The 15969-nt window shown below is 41.2% G+C and overlaps 3 non-coding genes and 1 pseudogene across 3 annotated transcripts; all 4 read right to left on the reverse strand.

Moving 5' to 3' along the window:
• Nucleotides 1-2876: 2876 nt before the first annotated feature.
• Nucleotides 2877-3089, reverse strand: LOC130114824 (small nucleolar RNA U3). Its single transcript, XR_008810435.1, has one exon. It is a non-coding gene; the product is annotated as a small nucleolar RNA U3 (small nucleolar RNA).
• Nucleotides 3090-7680: 4591 nt separating this feature from the next.
• Nucleotides 7681-7858, reverse strand: LOC130114841 (small nucleolar RNA U3; annotated as a pseudogene).
• Nucleotides 7859-8874: 1016 nt separating this feature from the next.
• Nucleotides 8875-9095, reverse strand: LOC130114821 (small nucleolar RNA U3). The gene has a single exon (XR_008810432.1). It is a non-coding gene; the product is annotated as a small nucleolar RNA U3 (small nucleolar RNA).
• A 3040-nt stretch (nucleotides 9096-12135) lies between these two features.
• Nucleotides 12136-12348, reverse strand: LOC130114823 (small nucleolar RNA U3). Its single transcript, XR_008810434.1, has one exon. It is a non-coding gene; the product is annotated as a small nucleolar RNA U3 (small nucleolar RNA).
• Nucleotides 12349-15969: the final 3621 nt, after the last annotated feature.

Consider the following 15969-nt stretch of genomic DNA (forward strand, 5'->3'; position numbering starts at 1 on the left):
AGCTTCTCGGAGTGAAAGTTTTAGATAACATTAATGGACGGCACTTTATACATGTTTCACTTATGGTAAGGGTTTTATGTGTTCAGTCGGACAATCCTGCAGAAATACAATAGCAACAAAGACCAACTCTTCGTGGTAGCCAAGCTAACCACGGCAATGGCATTTCTAATGGAAAGTATCAAAGTTCTTGGCGTAAAAGTTTTGCTTAAAATTAATGGACGTTTCTTTCTACATGCTTCGCTTAGTTGTAAGGGTTTCATCAGCTCAGGCAGACAATCGCACAGAACACCACAGCAACAGAGACGAGCTCTTCGTGGTAGCCAAGGTAACCACAACAATGGCATTTCTGATGGAAAGTACCAAGCTTATCGGAGTGAAAGTTTTGGATAACATTAATGGACGGCTTTTCTACATATATCGCTTAGCCTAAGGGTTTTATCAGCTCAGGCAATCAATCGCACAGAGAATACCACAGCAACAGAATCCAACTCTTCGCAGTAGCCAAGCTAACCACGGCAATGGCATTTCTGATGGAAAGTACCAAGCTTATTGGAGTGAAAGGTTTGGATAAAATTACTGGACAGCTCTTTCTACACTTTTCGCTTAGGGTAAGGGTTTTATCAGCTCAGGCAGACAATCGCACAAGAAAATACCACAACAGAGAATAAGTCTTAGCAGTAGCCAAGCTATCCATGTCAAAGTCATTTCTGATGGAAAGCACTGAGCTTTTCCAACTGAAAGGTTTGGATAAAATTAACAGATTGCTCTTTCTACATCTTTCGGTTAGGGATGGGTTATGCTAAGAGTTTTATCTGCTCAGGCAAACAAGCCATACTGACAATACCACAGCAACAGTGACTACCTCTTCGCAGTAGCATTTCTGAACATAGTTTCAGATAAAACTAACGGATCACTCTTTCTACAAGTTTCGGTTTGGATAGGGCAAGGTTTTTACCTGCTCAGACAGACAATCCCACACAGAATACCTCAACAACAGAGACCAACTGTTCATGGTAGCCAAGCTAACCACAGCAATGGCATTTCTGATGGAAAGTACCAAGCTTATCGGAGTGAAAGTTTTGGATAAAATTAATAGATGGCTCTTTCTACATGTTTCGCTTAGTTGTAAGGGTTTTATCAGCTCAGCCAAACAATCACACAGAGAATACCACAGCAACAGATTCTAACTCTTCGCAGTAGCCAAGCTAACCACGGCAATGGCATTTCTGATGGAAAGTACCAAGCTTCTTGGAGTAATAGTTTTGGATAAAATTAATGGACGGCTCTGTCTACATGTTTCGCTTAATTGTAAGGGTTTTACCTGTTCAGTTGGACAATCCCGCAGAAATACAACAGCAACAGACTTCGTCATAGCCAAGCTAACCACGGCAATGGCATTTCTGATGGAAAGTACCAAGCCTCTGAGTGTATACGTTTTAGATCAAATTAATGGACGGCTCTTTCTACATTTTTCGCTTAGTTGTAAGGGTTTTATCAGCTCAGCCAAACAATCACACAGAGAATACCACAGCAACAAAGTCCAACTCTTCGCAGTAGCCAAGCTAAGCACAGCAATGGCATTTCTGATGGAAAGTACCAAGCTTCTTGAAGCAATAGTTTTGGATGAAATTAATGGAAGGCTCCGTCTACACGTTTCACTTAATTGTAAGGGTTTTATCAGCTCAGGCAGTCAATCGCACAGAAAATACCACCGCAACAGAAAAAAAACTTTGTAGTAGCCAAGCTAACTACGGCAATGGCATTCCTGATGGAAAGTACTAAGTTTCTCGGAGTGAAAGTTTTGGACCACCTTAATGGATGGCTCTTCCTACATGTTTCGCTTAGATGTAAGGGTTTTACCTGTTCAGTCAGACAATCGCACAGAGAATACCACAGCAACAGAGATTAACTCTTCGCAGTAGCCAAGCTCACCACCGCAATGGCATTTCTGATGGAAAGTACCAAGCTTCTCGGAGTGACAGTTTTGGTTAACATTAATGGACGCCTCTTTCTACATGTTTCACTTATGGTAAGGGTTTTATCTGTTCAGGCAGACAATCCCGCAGAAATACAACAGCAACAGAGACCGTCTGCCTCAGCAGATAAAACCCTTATACTAAACCTAACCCAATCCTTACAAAAACATGTAGAAAGAGCCAGCCGCTAATTATATCCAAACCACAAGCTCCGAAACACTCCGTATCTTACACCAGAAATACCATTGCCGTGGTTAGCTTGGCTCCTGCTAAGAATTAATCCCACAAATAATACCATAGCAACAGAGACTGTCTTGGCAGTTGCCAAGCTAACCACTGCAGTGGCATTTCTGATGGGAAGTACAGAGCTTCTCGGTATGCAAAATTTGGATAAAATTAACAGACGGCTCTTTCAACACGTTTGGGTTAGGGTTTGTATTAGGGTAGAGGTTTTACCTGCTCAGGCAGCAAATCCCACAACAAGAGACCAACTCTTCGCGGTAGCCAAGCTAACCACGGCTCCGGCATTTCACACTGAACATACTAGGTTAACTTTATGGTTAGGGTTGAATGCCAGAGCCAACACAGGTCAACTGAGCACCTCCGCCAATGCCCAAGTGCTGGATTAGAAATACCCCCAGGATTAGGGATATGGATAGAGTTTGATTGGTTAAGTCTGGGGGCAATTTGGGTGTTTATTCGTTACAACTGATCTCCCAGTCTTATCTTGATTACTTTATCCCGTTTTAAACTTGAAAAGTTGTTGGTGGGGTTTGGAACAATACAAGCGTTTGTTTTTTTTTTCCAAATTGAACTTTTCTGCAATTGCAATGTAATTTTTTAAGATTTAAGACTAAGGTTTCGATCAAATTGATGAATTTCTGCACTTTTTTCCTTTTTACCACTCAGAACATGCCCCTTCTCTTGATGCTCCCATAAAAGGAACATTGAACGTCATCTAAAGCACAGAGCTTGTGATTAAACAACTTCTCTGTACCCGCTAAGCGCTCAGGAAGAAGCACCCCAGCTCATCATAGTGGGTGGCGGGACTCACTTTAGAAAAACATTTCTCACGATAAAAACTAAAGAACTTATCCCCGAAAGTAGGATTAGGTTTGGCTAAACTTAACGGATGGCTCTATATCTTTCGGTTATGTATGGCAAGGGTTTCATCTGCTCTGGCACACAATCCTACAGAGAATACCACAGCAAGACTCCAACTCATCGCAGTAGCCAAGCCAACCACAGCAATGGTATTTCTGATGGAAAGTACTGAGCTTTTCAGAGTAAAAGTTTCGCATAAAATTAACGGAGAGAGCCTTCTACATGTTTCACTTGAGATAAGGTTTGGGTTAGGGCTTAGCTGCTCAGTCAGACAATCCCACAAAAAAAAAAAAACAGAATAACTCTTGGCAGTAGCCAAGCTATCCATGACAAAGTCATTTCTGATGGAAAATACTGAGCTTTTCCAACTGAAAGCTTTGGATAAAATTAACAGATTGCTCTTTCTACATCTTTCGGTTAGGGATGAGTTAGGCTAAGAGTGTTGCCTGCTCAGGCAAACAATACAACAGACAATACCACATCAACAGGGACTACCTCTTCGCAGTAGCATTTAACATGGAGTGATAGTTTCAGATAAAATTGACGGATTGCTCTTTCTAGATGTTCCGGTTGAGATAGGGTTAGGGTTTTACCTGCTAAGGCAGAAAATACCAATGCAACAGAGAATAACTTAGATAGACAAGCTAACCACGGTAATGGCATTTTAGATGGAATGTACCGAGCTGCTCGGAATAAAATCTTTGGATAAAATTAAGGGTTGGGCCGTTCCACATCTTTTGGTTAGAGTAGAGTTACGGTAAGGGTTTTATCTGCTCAGGCAGACAATCCCACGGCAACAGAGACTAACTCTTCACAGTAGCCAAACTAACCACAGCAAAGTCATTTCTGATGGAAAGTACCGAGCTTCTCGGAGTGATAGTTCCGGATGAAATTAACAGATGACTCTTTCTACATGTTTCACTTAAGAGTAAGGGTTTTATCTGCTCAGCCAGATAATCCCATAGAAATACCACAGCAACAGACAGTCTTGGTGGTAGCCAAGCCAACCACAGCAATAGCATTTCTGATGGAGAGCAGCGAGCTTGTCGCAGCGATAGTTTTGGGTAAAATAAACGGATGGTTCTCTTTACATGTTTCGGTTGGGTTAGGGTAAGTGTTTTATCTGCTCAGGCAGACAATCCCACAGCGACAGAGACTACCACTTCGCGGTAGCCAAGCTAAACACAGAAATGACAATTTTGAAATAAAGTACCGACTTTCTCGTAGACAATTTTGGATCAAATTAACTGATGACTTACTTCATGTTTTGGTTGAGGTAGGGTTTGCGTAAGGGTTTTATCTGCTCAGGCAAACAATCTCACAGCAACAGAGACTAACTCTTCACAATAGCAAAGCTCACCATGGCAATGGCATTTCTGATGAAAAGTACTAGGCTTCTCGGAGTGACAGTTTTGGATCTTAAATACGCTCTTACAACAATGTTTCGATTTGGTTAGCGTAAGGGTTTTACCTACTCAGGCAGACAATCCCACAGCAACAGAGGCTAACTCTTCGCAGTAGCAAAGCTCACCATGGCAATGACATTTCAGATGGAAAGTACCAAGCTTCTCGGAGTGACAGTTTTTCGATCTTAACGTATGCACTTTCTACAATGTTTCGGTTTGGTTGGCGCAAGGGATTTACCTGCTCAGGCAGACAATCCCACAGCAACAGAGAATTACTTCGTCGTAGACAAGCTAACCACAGCAATGGCACTGCTCTTAAGTACCGAGCTTCTGAGTGATACTTTCGGGGCAAAAAATTGACAGGCCGTCTCCACATGTTTCACTTAGGGTAAGGGTTTTATCAGCTCAGGCAGACAATCGCACAGAGACTACCACAGCAACAGAGATTAACTCTTCACAGTAGCCAAGCTCATTACGGCAATGGCATTTCTGATGAAAAGTACCAAGCTTCTCAGAGTGAAACTTTTGGATAACATTGCTGAACAGCTCTTTCCACATATTTCGCTTAGTTGTAAGGGTTTTATCAGCTCAGTCAGATAATCCCACAAAAAAATACAGAGAATAATTCTTAGCAGTAGCCAGGCTATCGATGGCAAAGTCATTTGTGAAAGAAAACCGAGCTACTTAGAGTGAAAGTTTTGGATAAAATTAATGGAGGGCTCTTTCTACATTTTTCGGTTAGGGATGAGTTAGGCCAAGATTTTTATCTGCTCAGGCAAACAATCCAACAGACAATACCACAGCAACAGAACATGTAGTGAGAGGGTTAGGTAGTCGCATTGCTGATCGGCTCTTCCTACAGATTTCGCTTAGTGTAAGGGTTTTATCAGCTCAGTCAGACAATCCCACAAAAAATTACAACAACAAAGAATAATTCTTAGCAGTAGCCAGGCTATCTATGGCAAAGTCATTTCCGAAAGAAAGTACCAAGCTTCTCGGAGTGAATTCTGGATAAAATTACTGGACCGCTCTTTCTACATATTTCGCTAAGCGAAAGGGTTTTATCAGCTCAGACAAACAATCGCACAGAGAACACCACAGCAACAGAGAATGACTCTTCGTAGTAGCCAAGCTAACTGCAGCAATGGCATTCCTGATGGAATGTGCCAAGCTTCTCGAAGTGAAAGTTTTAGATAACATTAATGGATGGCACTTTCTACATGTTTCACTTATGGTAAGGGTTTTATCTGTTCAGGCGGACAAACCCACAGAAATACAACAACAACAGAGACTAACTATTCGTGGTAGCCAAGCTAACCAGGGCAACGGCATTTCTGATGGAAAGTACCAAGCTTTTTGGAGGGAAAGATTTGGGTAAAATTAATGCCTGGCTTTTTTTTTTTTTTTTTACATAATTCGCTTAGTGTAAGGGTTTTATCCGTTTAGGCGCACAATTCCTCAGAAATACAACAGCAACAGAGACCAACTCTTCGTGGTAGCCAAGCTAACCACGGCAATGGAATTTCTGAAGCAAAGAACCGAGCTTCATGGAGTGAATGTTTTGGATAAAATTAACAGACGGCTCTTCCTACATGTTTTGTTTGGGTTAGGGTAAGTGTTACCTGTTTAAGCAGACAATCGCAGAAATACAACAGCAACAGAGACTAACTCTTCATTGTAGCCAAGCTAACTACGAAAATGGAATTTCTGATGAAAAGTACCAAGCTACTCGTAGTAAAAGTTTTGGATAAAATCGCTGGACGGCTTTTGCTATATATTTCGCTTAGTTGTAAGGGCATTATCTGCTCAGGCAGACAATCGCACAGAGAATACCACAGCAACAGAGACTGTCTCTTCGCAGTAGCGAAGCTAACAACGGCAATGGCATTTCTGAAGTGAAGAACCGAGCTTCTCGGACTGTAAATTTTGGATGAAATTAACGGAATGCTTTCTAAATGTTTCACTTAGAGTAAGGGTTTTATCCGTTTAGGCGGACAATCCCTCAGAAATACAACAGCGACAGAGACTAACTCTTCGTGGTAGCCAAGGTAACCACGGCAATGGCATTTTTGAAGGAAAAACCGAGCATCTTGGAGTGAAAGTTTTGGACAAAATTAACGGATGGCTCTTACATGTTTTGGTTGGGTTAGGGTAAGTGCGTTACCGGTTTAAGCAGATAATCGCACAGAGAATACCATAGCAACAGAGACTAACTCTTCATTGTAACCAAGCTAACCACGGCAATGGCATTTATGATGGAAAGTAGAGGTACTCTTAGTACAAAATTTTGAATAAATTTACCGAACGGCTCTTTCAACATATTTCAATTAGTATAAGGGTTTTATCAGCTCAGGCAGTCAATCGCACAGAGAATACCAGAGCAACGTAGACTAACTGTTCGCAGTAGCCAAGCTAACCACGGCAATGGCATTTATGATGGAAAGTATCTACCTTCTTGGAGTGAAAATTTTGGATAAAACTAATGGACGGCTCTTTCTACATGTTTCACTTATGGTAAGAGTTTTATCAGCTCAGGCAGACAATCACACAGAGAATATCACAGCAATAGAGACTAACTCTTCGCAGTAGCCAAGCTAACCACGCCAATTGCATTCCTGAAGGAAAGAACCAAGCTTCTCGTAGTAAACGTTTTGGATAAAAAACGGATGGTCCTTGCTACATGTTTTGGTTGACGAAGTGTGAGTTTAGGGTCAAGTTTTTCTGCTCAGGCGGACAGTGCCCAAGCGCTGGCTTAGCGATACCCCAATATGAGAGTTATGGAGAGATTGATGGGTTCAATTTTCTTCTTTACAACTGATATGCCACTGTCCTATATCTTGATTAGTTTATCCCGTGTTAAACTTGGAAAAATTGCTGGTGAGGTTTGGAGCATTATAAACGATTGTTTTTTTTTAAAATTGAAGTTCTTTGCTATGGCAGTTTGTTTTTAGAGTTATGTTTCAATAAAATTGATAGATTTCTCCATTTTACCAATCAGAGGATGCATCTTGACTCAAAAGCACACAACTTGAGATTATCCACCGTTTATTCTGTTTTAAACTTGAAAAGTTGTTGGTGGGGTTTGGAGCATTATAAATGATTTTTTTTTAATTGAAGTTCACTGCTATTGCAGTTTGTTTTTAGGGTTAGGTTTAAAATAAAAGTAATTGATGGCTGTCTCAATTTTTTCTTTTACCACTCAGAGCACGCTCTTTGCCTCAAAAGCACAGAGCTTCTAATCAAATCACTTATCTGTACCTGCTTCATGCTCAGGAAGAACCACCGCAGCTCATCATCGTGGGTGGCGGACTCACACTTAGAAACATTTTTCAAACCAAGAACGACAGAAATGACCGCTGAAAGTGTAGTCTTCTGAATCTTTTGGTTAGGATTAGGTTTGCATAATTTGATGGAAATGGCATTTCTGATGGAAAGTACCGAGCTTCTCGAAATGAAAGTTTTGGATAAAATTAATGGACGTCTCTTTCTACATCTTTTGGCCAGGGTTTGCGTAGGGTTACAGTGAGGATTTTTCCTACTCAAAAGTAGTTCCACAGACAATACCACAGCAACAGACCGTCTGCCTGAGCAGATAAAACTTATACTAAACTTATCCCAACCCTTACAGAAAGATGTAGAAAGAGCCATCCGTTAATTATATCCAAACCTTAAGCGCCGTGACAGTATTTTCCGTCAAATACCATTGCCGTGGTTAGCTTGACTTCTGCCAAGAATTAATCCCACAAAGAATATCATAGCAACAGAGACTGTCTTGGCGGTTGCCAAGCTAACCACCGCAATGGCATTTCTGATGGAAAGTACAGAGCTACTCGGTGTGAAAGGTTTGGATAAAAATCAACATACGGCTCTTTCAACACGTAAGGGTAGGGTTTGTGTTAAGGTAAAGGGTTTACCTGCTCAGGCAGAAAATCCCACAGCAACAGAGATTAACTCTTCATGTTAGCCACGCCAACCATGGCAATGGCATTTTTGATGGGAAATACTAAGCTTCTCCGAGTGAAAGGTAAGCGTTAGAATTGAATGCCAGAGCCAACACATGTCAACCAGGCGCCTCAACAATGCCCAAATACTGGCTTACAGATACCCCCAGGTTTAGGGTTACAAATTTGGAGAGAGTTTGATGGATTGGGTATAGGATCTGTTTGGAGGTTGTTTATTCTTTACACTTGATCCCCCATTGTCTTCTCTCTTGATTGGTTTATCCCGTTTTAAACTTGAAAAGTTGTTGGTGGGGTTTGCAGCAATACAAGTGGGTTTCTTTTATTGAATTGCACTTCTACAATAGTCATGTTTTTAGGGTTTGGACTAAGTTTTAGGGGTAGGTTTAAATAAAATTGATAAGTTTCTACATTTTTTCCCTCCTTTTTACCACACAGAACATGCTCCTTCCTCTTGATAACTCCATAAAAGCAACACTGAACGGTCACCAAAAGCACAGAGTGAGTGATTAAACCACTTCTCTGTACCTGCTTCGCATTCAGGGAGAAGCACCCCAGGCTCATCATGGTGGGTGGCGGGACTCGCACTTTAGAAAAACATTTCTCAAGATAAAAACTAAAGAAATTATCTCTGAAATTAGTATTAGGTTTTGATAAACTCAATGGATGGCTCTATATCTTTTGGTTACGGTTGGGGTAAGAGTTTTATCTGTTCTGGCAGACAATACCACAGCAATAAAGACCAACTCGTCGCAGTAGCCAAGCTAACCACGGCAATGGTATTTCTGATGGAAAGTAGAGCGCTTCTCAGAGTAAAAGCTTTGCATAAAATTAACGGACAGCGCTTTCTACAGGTTTCGCTTGAGGTAGGATTTGGGTTAGGGTAAGGGTTTTATCTGCTCAGCCCCACAAACCCAAAGAAAACACCACAGTAACAGAGACCAACTCTTCATAGTAGCCAAACTAACCACAGCAAAGTCATTTCTGATGGAAGGTACCGAGTTTCTCGGAGTGATAGTTCCGGATGAAATTAACAGACGACTCTTTCTACATGTTTCACGTAAGAGTAAGGGTTTTATCTGCTCAGCCAGATAACCCCAAAGAAATACCACAGCAACAGACAGTCTTGGTGGTAGCCAAGCCAACCATGGCAATGGCATTTCTGATGGAGTAGCAAGCTTCTCGCAGCGATAGTTTTGGCTAAAATAAACGGATGGCTCTTTCTACATGTTTCGGTTGGTTTAGTTTAAGTGTTTTACCTGCTCAGGCAGACAATCCCACAACAACAGAGACTAACTTCGTCGTAGCCAAGCTAAACACAGCAATGGCACTGCTCTTCTCAAGTACCGACTTTGAGTGACAGTTTCGGAAAAAAATTTCATGGAGGCTGTTTCTACATGTTTCACTTAGAGTAAGGGTTTTATCAGCTCAGGCAGACAATCGCACAGAGAATACCACAGCAACAGAGATTAACTCTTCACAGTAGCCAAGCTAACTACGGCAATGGCATTACTGATGGAAATTACCAAGCTTCTCGGAGTGAAAGTTTTGAACAACATTAATGGACGGCTCTTTCTAAACGTTTCATTTATACAAAGGATTTTATCTGTTCAGGCGGACAATCCAGCAGATATTACAATAGCAACAGAGACCAACTCTTCATGGTAGCCAAGCTAACCACGGCAATGGCATTTCTGATGGAAAGTACCAAACTTCTCGGAGTAAAAGTTTTGGATAACATTAATGGACGGCTCATTCTACATGTTTCGCTTAGTTCTAAGTAGGGATGCCCCCCGAAACCCGGTTCTAAATTAGTAAAAACCGGAGCATTTTTAAGATCCGACGTTTTCGGTTCTGCTATCGGTAGTCGGTAGGTACTCGAGAAATCATGGAGTGAGATTTATATTGTGGCAATTGTGTTTTTCGAGAAATTTAAACGTCGCGAACATAATCTTGTTTGCCGTTTTCTCCATCTCTGTCTCGCTGTCTTACTGCGCGAGGGGCGGGGCTGTGCTCCACACACTCGCTCACACAGCTCTGCTCAAGCGCTCATCATGGCGGAGAGAACTAAACGTTCAAAAGTTCGGGTATATTTTTCAAAAGTCGATGACAACAACGCTCGTTGCCACAAGGGCAACGAATCATTTGCCAGTAAGGGTGGCAATACAAGCAATCTGTCGAAACATCTTTTGTCGAAACATGGTATTAATCTGCAGAAATGCGGCGTTTTCCACTGCTTCCATCCACGTCCACTGCAGGTAAGCCGTATGAGCCATAGATACGGAGTTAGCTAGGCTAATAACCAATTACGAATAGGCCAATAAATAAAATATAATTGCTTAGCTAATTGTTTAGCTACAAATATATAAGCCATAGATACGGAGTTAGCTAGGCTAATAGCCGGGGACACTAAGTCAGGAGAGATCACGACTCCTGCCGGAGAACGCAGATATGTTGATTTTTCTGCAGAAGAGCTGTTAGGATAATGTTCTAGGTTCTTGTTTGTTTGAACTTCCGTTAGCCTTTTGCTGTAAAAAATTATTTTTTATATATATTTTTTTCTTTATCTACTTTTATTTTTTATCTTAGTTGTTGTTGTTGAATGCTGATTATAAAATCTATAATTCAGACGCATTTAAAACATTGCTGCTGAATAAATATTTGTTTATATTTATATAAAGTTATATAATGGAATAATAAAGCAATGTCGATTCTGTTCTTAAGTATCTTTTTTTCTTGCATAATAATTAAGAATCGATAAGAGTATCGATAAAGTACCAAACCGATAAAATCCAAACGATACCCATCCCTGGTTGTAAGGGTTTTATCTGTTCAGGCGGACAATCCCGCAGAAATACAACAGCAACAGAGATTGCCTGCCTAAGCAGATAAAACCCTTATACTAAACCTATCCCAACCCTTACAAAAAGACGTAGAAAGAGCCAGCCGCTAATTATATCCGAACCACAAGCTCCGAAACACTCAGTATCTTCCACCAGAAATACCATTGCCGTGGTTAGCTTGGCTCCTGCTAAGAATTAATCCCACAAATAATACCATAGTAACAGAGACTGTCTTGGAGGTTGCCAAGCTAACAATAGCATTTCTGATGGAAATTACAGAGCTTCTCGGTATGCAAGATTTGGATAAAATTAACAGGTGGCTCTTTCAACACGTTTGGGTTGGGTTAGGGTTTGTATTAGGGTAGAGGTTTTATCTGCTCAGGCAGCAAATCCCACAGTAAACCCCACAGCAACAGACACCAACTCTTCGCGGTAGCCAAGCTAACCACGGCGACGGCATTTCAGATTGAAAATACTAGGTTAACTTTATGGTTAGGGTTGAATGCCAGAGCCAACACATGTCAACCGAGCACCACCGCCAATGCCCAAGTGCTGGACTAGAAATACCCCCAGAATTAGGGTTAGGGATATGGATAGAGTTTGATTGGTTAAGTCTAAGGGCAATTTGGGTGTTTATTCGTTACAACTGATCTCCCATCGTCTTATATCTTGATTACTTTATCCCGTTTTAAACTTGAAAAGTTGTTGGTGGGGTTTGGAACAATACAAGTGTTTTTTTTCAAATTGAACTTTTCTGCAATTGCAATTTAATGTTTTAAGAGTTAAGACTAAGCTTTAGGATTAGGTTTAGATCAAATTGATGAATTTCTGCACTTTTTTCCTTTTTACCACTCAGAACATGCCCCTTCTCTTGATGCTCCCATAAAAGGAACATTGAACGTCACCTAAAGCACAGAGCTTGTGATTAAATAACTTCTGTGTACCCGCTTAGCGCTCAGGAAGAAGCACCCCAGCTCATCATCGTGGGTGGCGGGACTCACTTTAGAAAAACATTTCTCACGATAAAAACTAAAGAACTTATCCCCGAAAGTAGGATTAGGTTTGGCTAAACGTGACGGATGGCTCTATATCTTTCGGTTAGGGTTGGGGTAAGGGTTTCATCTGCTCTGGCACACAATCCTACAGCAAGACACCAACTTGTCGCAGTAGCCAAGCTAACCACGGCAATTTGTATTTCTAATGGAAAGTACTGAGCTTTTCAGAGTAAAAGTTTTGCATAAAATGAAAGGAGAGCGCTTTCTACATGTTTCACTTGAGGTAAGGTTTGGGTTAGGACTTATCTGCTCAGTCACACAATCCCACAAAAAAAATACAACAGAGAATAACTCTTAGCAGTAGCCAAGCTATCCATGACAAAGTCATTTCTGATGGAAAGTACTGAGATTTTCCAACTGAAAGGTTTGGATAAAATTAATAGATTGCTCTTTCTACATCTTTCGGTTAGGGATGAGTTAGGCTAAGAGTTTTGGCTGCTTAGGCAAGCAATGCAACATCAACAGGTACTACCTCTTCGCAGTAGCATTTCTGAACATGGAGTGATAGTTTCAGATAAAATTAACGGATTGCTCTTTCTAGATGTTTCGGTTGGGATAGGGTTTTACCTGCTAAGGCAAAAAATTCTACAGAGAATACCAATGCAACAGAGAATAACTTCGATAGACAAGCTAACCACAGTAATTGCATTTCAGATGGAATGTACCGAGCTGCTCGGAATAAAATCTTTGGATAAAATTAAGGATTGGGTCGTTCCACATCTTTTGGTTAGAGTTTTATCTGCTCAGGCAGACAATCCCACAAAAAATACCACGGCAACAGAGACAAACTCTTCATAGTAGCCAAACTAACCACAGCAAAGTCATTTCTGATGGAAAGTACCGAGCTTCTCGGAGTGATAGTTCCGGATGAAATTAACAGATGACTCTTTCTACATGTTTCACTTAAGAGCAAGGGTTTTATCTGCTCAGCCAGATAATCCCATAGAAATACCACAGCAACAGACAGTCTTGGTGGTAGCCAAGCCAACCACAGCAATGGCATTTCTGATGGAGAGCAGCGAGCTTGTCGCAGCGATAGTTTTGGGTAAAATAAACTGATGGTTCTCTCTACATGTTTCGGTTGGGTTAGGGTAAGCGTTTTATCTGCTCAGGCAGACAATCCCACAGCGACAGAGACTACCACTTCGCAGTAGTCAAGCTAAACACAGAAATGACAATTTTGAAATAAAGTACCGACTTTCTCGTAGACACAATTTTGGATCAAATTAACTGATGACTTTCTTCATGTTTTGGTTGAGGTAGGGTTTGCGTAAGGGTTTTATCTGCTCAGGCAAACAATCTCACAGCAACAGAGACTCACCATGGCAATGGCATTTCTGATGGAAAGTACTAGCCTTCTCGGAGAGACAGTTTTGGATCTTATTTAAATATGCTCTTACAACAATGTTTCGATTTGGTTAGCGTAAGGTTTTTTTTTTACCTACTCAGGCAGACAATCCCACAGCAACAGAGGCTAACTTCGCCGTAGCCAAGCTAAACACAGCAATGGCACTGCTCTTCTCAAGTACCGAGCTTCTGGGTGATAGTTTCGGGAAAAAAATTCACGGAGGCCGTTTCTACAGGTTTCAGTTAGGGTAAGGGTTTTATCAGCTCAGGTAGACAATTGCACGGAGAATACAACAGCAACAGAGATTAACTCTTCGCAGTAGCCAAGCTAACCACGGCAATGGCATTTCTGATGGAAAGTACCAAGCTTCTCGGAGTGAAAGTTTTGGATAAAATTACTGGACGGCTCTTTCTACATATTTCGCTAAGCGTAAGGGTTTTATCTGCTCATTCAAACAATCCCACAAAAAAATACCACACCAGAGAATAACTCTTCGCAGTAGCCAAGCTATCCATGACAGTCATTTCTAATGGAAAGTACTGAGCTTTTCCAACTGAAAGGTTTGGATAAAATTAACAGATTGCTCTTTCTACATCTTTCGGTTAGGGATGAGTTTGGCTAAGTTTTATCTGCTCAGGCAAACGATACAACAGCAAAAGCGACTACCTCTTTGCAGTAGCATTTCTGAACACAGATAGTTTCAGATAAAACTAACAGATTGCTCTTTCTACATGTTTCGGGTGGGATAGGGTAAGGGTTTTACCTGCTCAGGCAGACAATCCTACACAGAATAGCACAACAACAGAGACTAACACTTCGCAGTAGGCAAGCTAAACAGCAATGACAATTCTGAAATAAAGTACCTAGTTTCTCGTGGTCACCATTTTGTATCAAATTAACTGATGACTTTCTTCGTGTTTTGGTTGAGGTAGGGTTTGGGTAAGGGTTTTATCTACTCGGGCAAACAATCTCACAGCAAGAGACTAAATCTTCTCATTATCAAAGCTCACCATGGGAATGGGAGTGACAGTTTTGGATCTTAACGTATGCTCTTCCTACAATGTTTCGGTTTGGTTAGCGTGAGGGTTTTATCAGCTCAGGCAGACAATCGCACATAGATTACCACAGCAAAAGAGACCAACTCTTTGCAGTAGCCAAGGCTAACCACGGCAATGGCATTTCTGATGGAAAGTACCAAACCTCTCGGACTAAGTTTTAGCTAAAATTAATGGATGGCTCATTCTACATGTTTGTCTTAGTTGTAAGGGTTTTTATCAGCTCAGGCAGACAATGGCACAGAGAATACCACAACAACAGAGTCTAACTCTTCCCAGTAGCCAAGCTAACCACGACAATGGCATTTCTGATGGAAAGTACGAAGCTTCTCGGAGTAAAAGCTTTGGATAAAATTGACGGTTCTGTCTACATGTTGTGCTTAGTTGTAAGGGTTTTATCAGCTCAGGCAGACAATCGAAAAGAGATTACCACAGCAACAGAGACTAACTCTTCGTAGTAGCCAAGCTAACTACGGCAATGGCATTCCTGATGGAAAGTACCAAGCTTCTCGAGTGAACGTTTTGGATAAAATTACTGGACAGCTCTTGCTACATATTTCGCTTAGTGTAAGGGTTTTATCAGCTCAGTCAGTCAATAGCACAGAGAACACCACAGCAACAGAGACTAACTCTTCGTAGTAGCTAGGCTAACTACAGCAATGGCATTCCTGATCCAAAGTACCAAGCTTCTCAGAGTGAAAGTTTTAGATAACATTAATAAACGGCACTTTCTACATGTTTCACTTATGGTAAGGGTTTTATCTGTTCAGTCGGACAATCCCGCAGAAATACAATAGCAACAGAGACCAAGTCTTTGTGGTAGTCAAGCTAACCACGGCAATGGCATTTCTGATGGAAAGTACCAAACTTCTCGGAGTGAAAGTTTTAGATAACATTAATGGACGGCTCTTTCTACATGTTTCACTTATGGTAAGGGTTTTATCTGTTCAGTCGGACAATCCCGCAGAAATACAACAGCACCAGACTGTCGTAGCCAAGCTAACCACGGCAATGGCATTTCTGATGGAAAGTACCAAACCTCTCAGAGTATACGTTTTAGATCAAATTAATGGACGGCTCTTTCTACATTTTTCGCTTAGTTGTAAGGGTTTTATCAGCTCAGCCAAACAATCACACAGAGAATACCAAAGCAACAAAGTCCAACTCTTCGCAGTAGCCAAGCTGACCATGGCAATGGCATTTCTGAAGGAAAGTACCAAGTT

The sequence above is a fragment of the Lampris incognitus genome, chromosome 6 (assembly GCF_029633865.1).
Source record: "Lampris incognitus isolate fLamInc1 chromosome 6, fLamInc1.hap2, whole genome shotgun sequence".
Taxonomy (NCBI): Eukaryota; Metazoa; Chordata; class Actinopteri; order Lampriformes; family Lampridae; genus Lampris; species Lampris incognitus.